Raw genomic sequence first — 13,158 nt, forward strand, 5'->3', positions numbered from 1 at the left:
CGAGAAGAGCCGAGAAGAATTGCAGCATCTAATTGAAAGTGTAGACATGAAACATTCTAGCCAGATTGCCAAGAACACAATTAAGAAGCTAAATAATGACCCTAAGCAGCAAACGGAAGCACCAAGAGTAACAGCCAACCAAATAGCGCACCAACAGGTTCTTAATGGGAAAAACCACCCCAATAAGAAGTGGCGAAAGTGACACGAACTGCTACAGCTGTCCATTTACCATTTAAGAGCTAGAGTCCGCACTTAAATCTCTGAAACCTGGCAAAGCAGCAGGGCCAGACGGCCTTAGGAATGAACAGATCCTTGAATTGGCGACTACACGAAAAACTGGCTGCTCCTACTTTTCAATACCTGTATCCGGCTAAACAACATCCCGAAAATCTGGAGAAAGGGCAAGGTCATATCCATTCCAAAACCCGGCAAACCATTGGACGCGCCAAAAAATTTCAGACCGGTAACATTACTTTGCTGCTTGTACAAGGTGTTCGAGGGCATGCTGCTTAATCGACTTGTGCCTAAAATTGATCATCAGATAATTCCGGAACAGGCGGGGTTTCGCCCTGGGAAACTTGCACTGGACAGTGCTTGAATCTTACCCAGTTCATAGAGCATGGGTCCGAGAACCGTCTAATTACTGGAACCGTACTTGTCGACCTCTCATCTGCATTTGACACTGTAAAACCCAAACTGCTGCTCACTAAAATATACGCTATGACTAATGATTTCGGGCTGATACAAACTACATGACCTATTCTCGGCAACAGACGGTTCATCGTAAACCGACGAGGGAAGCGAAGCCGATGGCGTATCCCGATAAATGGACTACCCCAAGGCAGTGTCCTCGCACCCACTCTTTTCAACATATATGTAAATGATCAACCATTTAGACAGGGAATAGGAGCTTTGCTTACGCGGACGATCTTGCAATAGCCGTGCAGGATCGGAACTTTAACGACATTTAAACTGGCCTTACGAATGCCCTCAACGGTCTAAGGCCATACTACGAAGCCAACTCCCTACGCCCGAACGCAGCAAAAACATTATCCTGCCTATTCCATCTTCGAAACCGAGACGCCGAACATACCCTAAACATCACGTGGAACAACCAACGGATCGTGTTCAGCAGCACTCCTTGTTATTTAGGCCTCACCCTTGATCGCACACTTACTTACAGACATCATGAAGACAAGGTCAGGGGCAAACTATCAACAAGAGACAACTTCCTGAGTAAGCTGACCTCCACAAAATGGGGTGCCGACCCACGTACTTTACGTACCTGGACACTTGCACTCTGCTACTCGGTTGCTGAATATGCTGCCCCAGTTTGGGAAAGATCAGCGCATGCGAAACGAGTGCATCCTCTGCTGGACGATGCCTGTCGCGTAATCACGGGATGCCTAAGATCCACCCCAGTTAGGCAACTCTATTTGCTTAGTGGCATGGCTCCACCCAACATCAGACGAGCTATAGCAAGCGAAGCAGAGCGCCTCAAGCAACTGCGCTACCAGCGCCATCCTCTCTTCGGACAAAACCCTCCACACACACGTCTAAAGTCAAGGCGGAGTTTCCTCACCTCAGTTCAACTGCACGAAACCTCAAAACAAAAGGCCAAATTGTCAAAATGGCAAGCAACACTGCCCACGGGAGACCAGGCACCTCTAATCTCACCCAACGAACAATTGCCCTCCGGAAATGAACTAAAATGGCCATTATGGAGAACCATAAACCGCCTACGAACTGGGGTGGGCAGATGCAACGTAAACAAGTGTAAATGGGGACACCGAGGCGGGACGGACACGTGCCAGTGCGGACAGACCCAAACAATTGACCACCTCCTGGAATGCAGCAACATGGGGGAGGTGTGCAGGAAAGAAGGTCTGGCAAACGCTACGGCAGCGGCAGTTAAATGCGCTGAATTTTGGCGGGACGTGATATGATATGTACACTATGTTTGTCTTTATATTGTAATTTGCCTCCCCATTTTGGGTTTGGTTTATTTATACATACGTGTATTGTATTTGTATTTCTGTGTATATGTAATATGTGGGTTGTCTATGGCTTGGACACGATCAAATAAATAAATCTTCACTGTCGACTTCCTCTGTTTCTGAATCTTCCGGCCGGACTTCAACTACGTCATGTCCATCTGTTTCCACTTCGTCTTCAATATCCTCTTGAAATCCATTATTATCCTCTTCGATTAGCATCTTTTGGATTTCAGCAAAATGATTTGGATTGAGGGGGTTATATGTCTTACTGTAGGCTGATATCATGAAGTATATCCCACCTAAAATCATATAATTTCTATAAAAAAACGCAATCGGACTCGGTGTATCAATTTAATACGTGATATTCAGACAACTGTAAAAGACGACAAAACACTGCAAAAAGAATATAAGTTAATTTTACTTAGCTTTATACTACTTACTAAGTTATATTGATACTAACTCCTCCAGAACAGGCCGTGAAGGCCCAACGGTGGCGACCAGCCGCCGTGTCATCCTCAACCTATAGGCGTAACTGGATGCTGATATGGAGGGGCATGTGGTCAGCACACCGGTCTCCCGGCCGTATGTCAGTTTCCGAGACTGGAGCCGCTGCTTCTCAATCAAGTAGCTCCTCAGTTCGTCTCAGAAGGGCTGAGTGCACTCCGCTGGCCAACAGCACTCGGCAGGTTGGATCGTCACCCATCCAAGTGCTAGCCCTGGCCGACAACGCTTACCTTCGGTGATCTGACGGGAACCGGTGTTGCCACTGCGGCAAGGCCATTGGCAGGTTATGTTGATAATCGAAGAAATTACCTGTTACAATGTAACGGTAACGGGTGCAGTGTATCAAACTGAGCAATCAGCAAATATCTCGACAACAGAGCAGTCACGTTGATACTGAAGTTAACAACAATGGAAAGCGTTCGGAGAAGGGAAGCTGCTAACAAGTAGGCACCAGTGTTGCCAATTACCGACAAATAATTTGCAGCAAATATCGACGTGTATCAATTTGAACAGCCGCACCCGATAGAAGGTTAAATTGTCTTGCTTGACGTTTTGTGGTTCAGAATTTGGCACCCTTTTTCCATTTTCCTGAATCGATGCAGTCTAGGGCTTGATCAAGAAGGCTTTCTCGAACTCTTCTTGGGTCGTATTTCTGGTGTTTGCACAGTCCATAGGATGGTATCTTCTTGTATATATGCTGTTACTAATTCAGTCTCTTGTTTAATGTTCCAGGATTTAGACATTAGGTCTCTGAATCCTCTCATAAAAACGACAGAGTGCGGACCTATCGTCTCCAGCAGAACACCTGAAATTGTCAGTGTTTCCGAAGAGTTTCTTCTAAAGGATGGCAGGCGACTTTTTCGAAAGAACTGTTACTTGTCCTGAGCAGTCTCGCTATTACGCTGTGTTATGTGTCATACAAAAGTTGCTTTACCGAATACGTCACCAGTGTGGGTGCTTATTGCTGATGATTCTTGCTCGGTCCCTTTTATGGTGGCTAACGTTTGCTACAGGGGGTTGATCTGGGTGTTTAGTTGTTCGCGCCACTGTTGTATTTCTCGTTTAACTCTTCTTTCGTTCTTTTTAATTCACTGTTTACAAGATCGTTTGATGTGCCGCATTCGTGCATTGCTTCTTGGCTTACAGCCTATACAGCCACGCGTAATTCATTAAAAAAGTTACTCATTAATGAGCGCTTCCTGTGTTCGCAGCGAAGACAATAAGTCAGTTTCAAGTTATTGTGTCTGTTCACCAAACCTTTGTTCGATTTTTCCTTCCTGTTCTATGACTAAATTTGACAAGTGGCTGGTAAGTTCTTGTACAGAAATTCCGACTGCTGACTATGGTGTCCTTAATGTGCCTGCTTCTTCTGAACATCGTTCTAATTTTTCGGGTATAGCTTTCTATGCCTCTCTCAACCCTGCTATTTCAGAACGTATTACAGTAAAATTTTGAGTAACTTGATCTAACTGTTCTTTTTTCTTTTGCTAGATGATCAAGCATTAACTTAATCTGATCTGATTGTTCTTTCAATGCTTCATCAAGTTTAAATTTAATTTGATCAAATTTTATTTTGTCACATTAATTTATTTTGGTATCGATGCCTGTCAGATATGAAAAAGTCACCTTTCATCGCTGCTTCTGATTTCTGGCATAGTATTACAAAAGGATATGCTATTGCAATTGGTTGGTAAACTGTTTCGGCCGGCAGTGGGTATATTTATGCCACATTCTTTATGACGGCCCCGTTTGTAATGTCGACGCCAGGCACCGCCATGTTACCACTTCCACCGTCCTCTTGGCGTTGAATTACCTCTGGGTGTTCGATGTTACTTATTTTGCCCATTTTTAGAAATTAAAAAAAACCAATGTTATGAACTTTACTGTTAAGAGCATACGTTGGAGCACCGCATTATCGATAATAGGATTGTGACAAAATTTTAGCTATGCGCTATGCATAATCGGGCGTTTTAATGCTACATGCTTTTTGAGGACAAAACAATTGACTAATTATAAATTCATTAAACTGCATGTCGATAATTTTTGTGGCATGTAATCCGACTACAGTAAATCTCAAGATTCGCGACAATCATAAAAAAGCAATGGATCAAGGATGAACGCCCGTAATTGGTCTTTGTGTTGGTTGTTGCGATGGCTGGAATTTTATTTCGTAATGCTTGATAATAATTTGGATATGTGATGGATATAAATTAGTACTCTTTTTGATTTTCTCTTTATCCTTGAATTCATTTCTCGAGTTTTCTCTCAGCAGTCGCGTTCAGCGTGTTCCCTGTAACAAGGAAAGTATTTGTAATACATGTAGCGTACACACAATTTGCCCCAGTTATTCGCCGCCATTTGTAAAGCAGATTTCCTTACTGGAAAAATGAGATTTAAAACAAACTATTCAGATATTTCAAAAACGGACTCACTGAATTTCTAAGTGACTTGCCTCGGGAAAAGACTGCGATGGCCTCATGCAGTTATCAATCTCACGAATGTCACGTAAGCTTCTTTTTAATACATGAATGCCATTGCTCTGGACATCTGCTTTTGAAGTAATAGATACTGATGGCTATTGTGTATCTCCATTGTTTGAAAGCAGTTCTTTGACCTGGAAAATACCGCATTCACTTCCATGTAAAAAAAAAAAAAGGGGGTAACAAGCATTTGATCGGACTTCAAGAAAAAGGGAATGCAGGTTGTACATTGTATGAAAGTAATAATCGAAACGAGGTGGAACAGCATTCCACCGTTTTGTTCTCAAACAATGAGTGCACAGTACTGACACATGTACATGAAAAATAGAAAACTTCACACAATAAATTAATGTGATCAGCTATGGGATTCTACAGATGACTTGCTGACATCATTTGAATAAATTAGACTTACTCAGTAAAGGGTACAATACACAGAGAGATCTGGAAAAATGCTTGCTATTAAGTCGTCTGTAACAGCTAAGAGCGACATCAGAAAAGGAAGTCCTCTTTACGCAGTATTTTGTTTCAGGAAAAATTAACATTACAGAGAATGTCTTTTGACAACTGTCTTGAAATATCTACGCTTTATATTTAATATGAACTCCTTGGATCTTAATGTATTACATCTTCTTTGGAATGTTTATCTTTATGTACTAAGTGGTTCATGTTAGGAGTTTACCGAGAAAAGTGAAAAATTAACACACTTATTACAAGATAAGCTTCAAGTATTGACACAAAAGATTGGAGGCATTACAGTCCAACAAGCTCTCGTACTGTCAACCAGCTGTGAAGGTCAGCCCCTGTTAGGGTTTTACTTCTGTTCTGTTGACCTGAGTATATTGCTCCAGATATGTGATGGAGGACTCCAGGAAATAATATCATCTCACCTCGGTCAATGATATTCTACAGCATGTTTCACACTTAACTTACCTAAACAACGGTAAATTAAGTGCTAAGAAACTGAATATTCCGGGAGTGCGACTTCCACATGCATGTCAATCGTCTGACACATTTTCTTACTCTGAACGGAGTAGCCACTTTGCTGGCTGGATGTGACAAGTTGAAACTTTATGCTGGAGCTCCAAATCACCCGCTTCCATTCATCCACGGTCCAGCAGCGATGCTGTTTCTGCCACCTCATGGGTCGCTTAGCACTGACAGCAGAAACGTATGGCTTATGAGGAGGTGCCTCATTATTTTTAAGTTCCTATGCACATTCATAGCGGTAGATTTAATGCTGATAGCACTTTCGACGTCACGAGTGATTCCAGCCGCAAATTTCATGCGATTTTACAGATTCAGCTGCTCGACCTTTCGTAGCAGTAAATGAGAGCTGCCTAGTCTTTATCTGTGGTTGTTCGTTCTCACCTCACTATCACTTGACGAAAAGTCTACGTGTTCTGTTTTAGAATGGTTGAAACGTACGTTATGGATCTGTTACTCAGGTGACATCCAATGACTTCTCCACATTCGGCGTCATTCAGCTATCTTGACGTTCCTGTTCTGCTGTTTCTGTTTCTCTGTTGACAACACGAAAGACCCCTCTCCATTTATACTGACCTCTGGCGATATCGTCAGTTATGCATTACATACGGATATCCCGGTAGAATAAATCACATATTAAGGAAGAATATATATATAGCAGCTGCTCGTCTCGAAAAAGGACGTCAGTACATCTGGTCTCGAAAAAGGACGCAGTGAAAACGATGGATAATGGATAAAGAGGGTTCATAATATTGATTTACAATCATGATGACTGAAAGAAAGTCTTTCTACGGATACAGTTTTAATTTTGAATGAAGATATCTGTAGCCACGTCTCACACTAAAATTCGAGATGGGAAAAAGTTCGTAGTTACACCGTCTCTCTTTCTGGAAGCATCATTACAACCAACACAGAGATGAATGATTATTCATAATTTGTGAGATCATCTGAAGTGGGTAATGTAGGAGAGCGTATTTGAAAAGAGTTCTCTATCGACGTAAGGGAAGGCGTGTTTCTATTAATAAATAGAGCATTAGGGAGACGTGAGCTGTTTAATGAACACATACCCTCTCGTACAGTATTCGACACCGCCATTGGTGGAGGATGGAACGACGACCGTTTATGATCGATTGGCCCGTCTAAGGCTAGAACGTGGCACTTTACCTTACTTCATCAGAGGCTTGTAAAGTTAGGTATCACCAATACAGTGTTTTCTCAAGATGTAAAAAATATTTCCAACGACCACCGCGAGTTTGTATATATGTCTAACGCCGTGCTAAGGGTTTAGCATTCTTTTGGAGAAGCTGGTGTTACATGTCCGTTGGCGTCCATCCAGAGTTGGAAAGGGATAGGGGGGAGACGGAAAAAATAAGGCGGGAAGCTAACTGAGGGTAGAGGGATGTAGGTTCAAGTAGCGCTCCAGCATAAAGTTTCAACTTGTCACATCCAGCCAACAAAGTGGCTGCTCTGTTCAGCGTAAGAAAATGAATCAGACGATTGACATGCATGTGGAAGTCGCAGTCCCGGAATGTTCAGCTTCTTAGCACTTAATTTACCGTTGAAGTGGACCTGCCTGTCCCGAGCCACGACCTGAAACCAGGGGAACATCTTTGGGATCAGCTGGGGCGTAGATTTCACTGCAGACACCAGCATACATCGCCACTACCTCGGCGTCTGGTTTCGGCTTTTGGGGAAGAACGGGCTGCCATTACTCCACACACATAAAGACTCATTGGAAGTGTCTGCAGTAGAGTTCAAGCCATCATAAAGACGAAGTGTGGATGCCACTCATATTAATATCCACTAACAAGTTTCCGGAAACTGTTCATGACCTAGTGTACATTATAAAGTTTCTGTCTTGAGTCTCTTCATAATTTCAATTCGCAACTTTATTTTTCGTTTAAGTAATTATAAGTACACTCTTTCCTTGCCATAAGGAGAAGCTACAGAATCTACTTCAAAATAATCACTCAACCAATTTAAATGTGTAACAGTAAGTACCTAATTTTAGAATTTTTTTTCTTTTTCCTATTTAAAAATTCTTAGTTTAGCGTCAGAGATAGCTTGCTTAAGTTTTCTGTTACTCGAGAAAAGTGGTTGCGGTAGTTTCCATGACGTCTCTACTTACGTTATTAAGTTGCCTGCGAAAAGTCATCTTTCTGTCTGCTATATATTAATTTATACGAGTATATTCCACCATAAAATGATGTTTCTTCTATGCCCCTGAAAACTCTGCGCAGTATCATTTCAATGTTCGACGTAGTTACCGAGTGTACAGAATTGGAAGGTCTCAGGTTTCAACATTTCAGCTGCATCTCGGAAGATGTAAACAGCTACACAAACATATCCTCACTGTAAGCTTTATTTCCTAACAGATGAAAAAATGTAACCATATCTTCCTCCAATGGAGCTAATACATTAATGACAACTTTAACACAATTTCAATGCTACATGGTCTGTTTAATTAGACCTTTAGTGCATTACTCTCGGCTATATATGTTATATTATTTAATGCTGGCGTCGGTGCACCGTACAACAACTTGTATTATTTTGAATCACATAACTAGTGGTTTCTTTGGCATAATTAGTATCATTAAACTATATCGATGAGTTACACGTTATTACCTTAGTAGCCAAGAATACGAATTCCACGCTTTTAAGTAATTTCTGGTTTCAATTCTGTCAATGAGGGAAAATTCATCAGCGTTGCACAGTTAGCAAGAGGATAGAAGTGCTATTGTGCAGACTCTTATCAAACAAATGCGTACCGATTTACTAATGGTGAACTTCTCCGTCATATCTATTAAAGGGAGAAAGAGGAGATAACTATGTTGATCTCTACATTGGGTGTAACTTAATGCGAGTTGTTTCCGAGTGCCGCTTCCGTAGTTCAGATTTAGGCTACAAATAGTCAGCCTAAAAAATGTAACACAGGTCGTTGGGTGGTTCCTTTAGAATGGAGAGGGCAGTTTCTCAGCCAGAATCCATACTTGTTCTACGCTTGCCGTTTCTACCTGTACACGGTGATTCAGCTTTCCGTGCCGATGTCGATTTATGCAACATGAAATGATAAACCGCGCCTGCAAAACCACTCCTGTGATTTTAATATTTTCTCGCTCGCTATGTGGAAACTATCAGTCCTTCCGAAAAGATTATCAGGACATTTTCATAGGATATTTATTGTAGTTAACTTTTTATTGTGCTATGTTTTCGTTGGAGTCCATATTTTTCGGGTTATGCAAGTGAAACCTACAACTGACCTCCAAAAGCACCTCCACCCCCACGCTCATCCCTCACCAGTCAAGATTCCAAGTAGGTTGGCATGGCACTCCCTCCTATCACTGTACAAAAATTTCCTACTGTACAAACCATTCCATATAATCGAGCAGTTTTGGTGTCTTTGATTGGGCTATTTCGATGGCCGTTACATTAAACGTGCCCTTGAGGGTAAAGAAAGGAAAACAATTTTTGTAAACGTTACGCTAAGCCCAATTACGTTGACAGTTTGATCCAAATTTGCCTGTTATAACAAAGTAATTTCGTAGTCAGAAGACCTGGCGAATACAACGATGTAATTGTCGGTTTTCACAAAATAATTGGCTATAATTTATACAAACGTAAATTTTACAGTTTGTAAGGGCTCCACTAAGAATTTAATGCATAAGGTTAGTCAATAAAGGTAAAAAACGATCGAAAGTTCAAAATAATTCTTGCAGTCACATACTTATTTATAGCGTAGGCGGGAGTGCCATGAATAATATACAAGAAATCCTGACCAGAGCGGGCTCAATATAGGAGTAGGAATGCGTTCGAAGGTACGTGTCTCTTCAGTAACTCGAAAACCGGCTTCTAGCGAGAACATATCCAGGTAAAAAATTGGATTACTTTACATTTCCTACATAAACGTCCTGTTCATTTGTTCTATAGGACTAATAGTTTTCTCGTAGCGAGCGAGAGACTATGAATATCTAGCACGTAGTTTTTGAAGGCTTGATGTAACTTTACGAGTAGCTTAAAAAGAGATCAGTAGCGGCCTATGAATCACCCTCTATCACCACTTCTTCGACTGGTCAATAATAGTCTTCATATACCAGATACCTAAGGCCAGCAACTCTACGGTACTACTGGAAAGAATTCCGGCAAGAAGTACCAGTGTATTCGATATCTCTTGCTATTATGAAATACAATGGAGGCAACTGCAACCAAGTCTTCTAATGAAGCGTTTGAAGCTATTGAATTCTCGACATCTCGGGATTGATGGCACTATATGACATTTTCGTTTATTAGGAGACATGGATATGGGACCTGTAGATGGCATAGTGAAATGCTGAAACTGGTAGCCTTCAAAATAAAATAAAATATCTTAAATTACATGGCTGATGGAGAATTTCATTGACACTGACATTGACACTGACAGTAGTTTTCAGCGGCTTTTTGGTCATACACTCCTGGAAATGGAAAAAAGAACACATTGACACCGGTGTGTCAGACCCACCATACTTGCTCCCGACACTGCGAGAGGGCTGTACAAGCAATGATCACACGCACGGCACAGCGGACACACCAGGAACCGCGGTGTTGGCCGTCGAATGGCGCTAGCTGCGCAGCATTTGTGCACCGCCGCCGTCAGTGTCAGCCAGTTTGCCGTGGCATACGGAGCTCCATCGCAGTCTTTAACACTGGTAGCATGCCGCGACAGCGTGGACGTGAACTGTATGTGCAGTTGACGGACTTTGAGCGAGGGCGTATAGTGGGCATGCGGGAGGCCGGGTGGACGTACCGCCGAATTGCTCAACACGTGGGGCGTGAGGTCTCCACAGTACATCGATGTTGTCGCCAGTGGTCGGCGGAAGGCGCACGTGCCCGTCGACCTGGGACCGGACCGCAGCGACGCACGGATGCACGCCAAGACCGTAGGATCCTACGCAGCGCCGAAGGGGACCGCACCGCCACTTTCCAGCAAATTAGGGACACTGTTGTTCCTGGTGTATCGGCGAGGACCATTCGCAACCGTCTCCATGAAGCTGGGCTACGGTCCCACACACCGTTAGGCCGTCTTCCGCTCACGCCCCAACATCGTGCAGCCAGCCTCCAGTGGTGTCGCGACAGGCGTGAATGGAGGGACGAATGGAGACATGTAGTCTTCAGCGATGAGAGTCGCTTCTGCCTTGGTGCCAATGATGGTCGTATGCGTGTTTGGCACCGTGCAGGTGAGCGCCACAATCAGGACTGCATACGACCGAGGCACACAGGGCCAACACGAGGCATCATGGTGTGGAGAGCGATCTCCTACACTGGCCGTACACCTCTGGTGATCGTCGAGGGGACACTGAATAGTGCACGGTACATCGTCATCGAACCCATCGTTCTACCATTCCTAGACCGGCAAGGGAACTTGCTGTTCCAACAGGACAGTGCACGTCCGCATGTATCCCGTGCCGCCCAACGTGCTCTAGAAGGTTTAAGTCAACTACCCTGGCCAGCAAGATCTCCGGATCTGTTCCCCATTGAGCATGTTTGGGACTGGATGAAGCGTCGTCTCACGCGGTCTGCACGTCCAACACGAACGCTGGTCCAACTGAGGCGCCAGGTGGAAATGGCATGGCAAGCCGTTCCACAGGACTACATCCAGCATCTCTACGATCGTCTCCATGGGAGAATAGCAGCCTGCATTGCTGTCAAAGGTGGATATACACTGTACTAGTGCCGGCATTGTGCATGCTCTGTTGCCTGTGTCTATGTGCCTGTGGTTCTGTCAGTGTGATCATGTGATGTATCTGACCCCAGGAATGTGTCAATAAAGTTTCCCCTTCCTGGGACAATGAATTCACGGTGTTCTTATTTCAATTTCCAGGAGTGTATTTCTTTGCAAAAACTAATTAATAAATTAAAATAAATATTTCCTACCCAACGACAATTGTAGGCAAAACCACGCATTCCTTCCGTCTCCTCGATTTTAATCTCACTATCTAAGGCCATCCCATCAAACTCACCCCCACCCTCCAGTACCTTGGCGTCATCCTTGACCGTCCTCTCTCCTGGACCCTCCCCGCATCTCAGGACGATCCAAGCCAAGGCACACTCCCGACTCAGCTTCCTCAAGCACGTTTCTATGCCCCTCCACCGTCCTCCACACCTATAAATCCCTCATCCCCCCTATCCTCTCCTATACCCATTCCGCCTGGATCGCCGCCCTTCCTACCGCCACGTAAAGAAAGTAAAGAAGGGGGGGAGAGGACGGAACCTTGGGTCACAACGACGGAGGGGTAGAAGGTGAAGGAATCCGTGTTATGGATGATGACATAGGAAGGACGGTGGGAAAGAAAGGAGGTGATACGACGGACGTAGTTAATAAGAACGGCGAAGGTTTGGAGCTTGGATTTGAGGGAGACCCTCATACTACCACCATACTAGTTGCAGGGAAAGTGACGAGGTGTGCGAAAGAGGTGAACCTTTGCGGTTACGTTCCTCTCGAGCTTTCCCAGCCAGTAACACTATTACTTCTCCTCAGTCGACGTGGTAAATGATACTGATTACTGATTCGGACAAGAAGCGCAGTGGAGCGGCAGAAGATTTTCCAACTGTGGTGAGATCCTCGGTGCGCTAGGAATCTGAGTGCGCCCTGCCGCTGCTTCCTCTATGACAAGGAAATACCGCCATCCGGCGTCGGTGTCCGGAGTCAAACAGGAGCCGAGGCTGCCGTACAGTAATCTGGTTAGAGCGACCGCCGTCCGGAGGCGCCGCTGCCGAGGCCGCCCGCTATGATAACTCGAGCAAATGTTTGCTGTTAATCAGCGCCGAGTCAGCCAGTCAGGCTGCAGCCATACAGCCGGTAGCCGAGCGCGCCAGGGCGGAGCAGGGCCGCCTCCGCAAACATCTTCCTTCACGAGTGACAGCGCAGCGCAGCGCCGCGCCGCGGCCTTCTTCGAGAGGTAGCTTGCTCCGCGGATTAAAAACTTGCCGCCACTTTGTGTCACTTTAGGCCCTTCCCAAGCAAGCCTACGAAACGTGTCTTAATAAAGCAAAGTGGGAAGCTGCTCCAATTTCGAAAATCTCACAGCCTCTGACTCTGCTCTTCCTCTGCCATCAGTGTCAATTAGGTTTTGTAGCTGTTGGACGTGACACCATGATGAAACACCTGTGCAGGAAGCGTTATTTAGACGTGCATACACTGTCTGTACGAAAGTATCCAC

The sequence above is a fragment of the Schistocerca gregaria genome, chromosome 7 (assembly GCF_023897955.1).
Source record: "Schistocerca gregaria isolate iqSchGreg1 chromosome 7, iqSchGreg1.2, whole genome shotgun sequence".
NCBI classification, from domain to species: domain Eukaryota; kingdom Metazoa; phylum Arthropoda; class Insecta; order Orthoptera; family Acrididae; genus Schistocerca; species Schistocerca gregaria.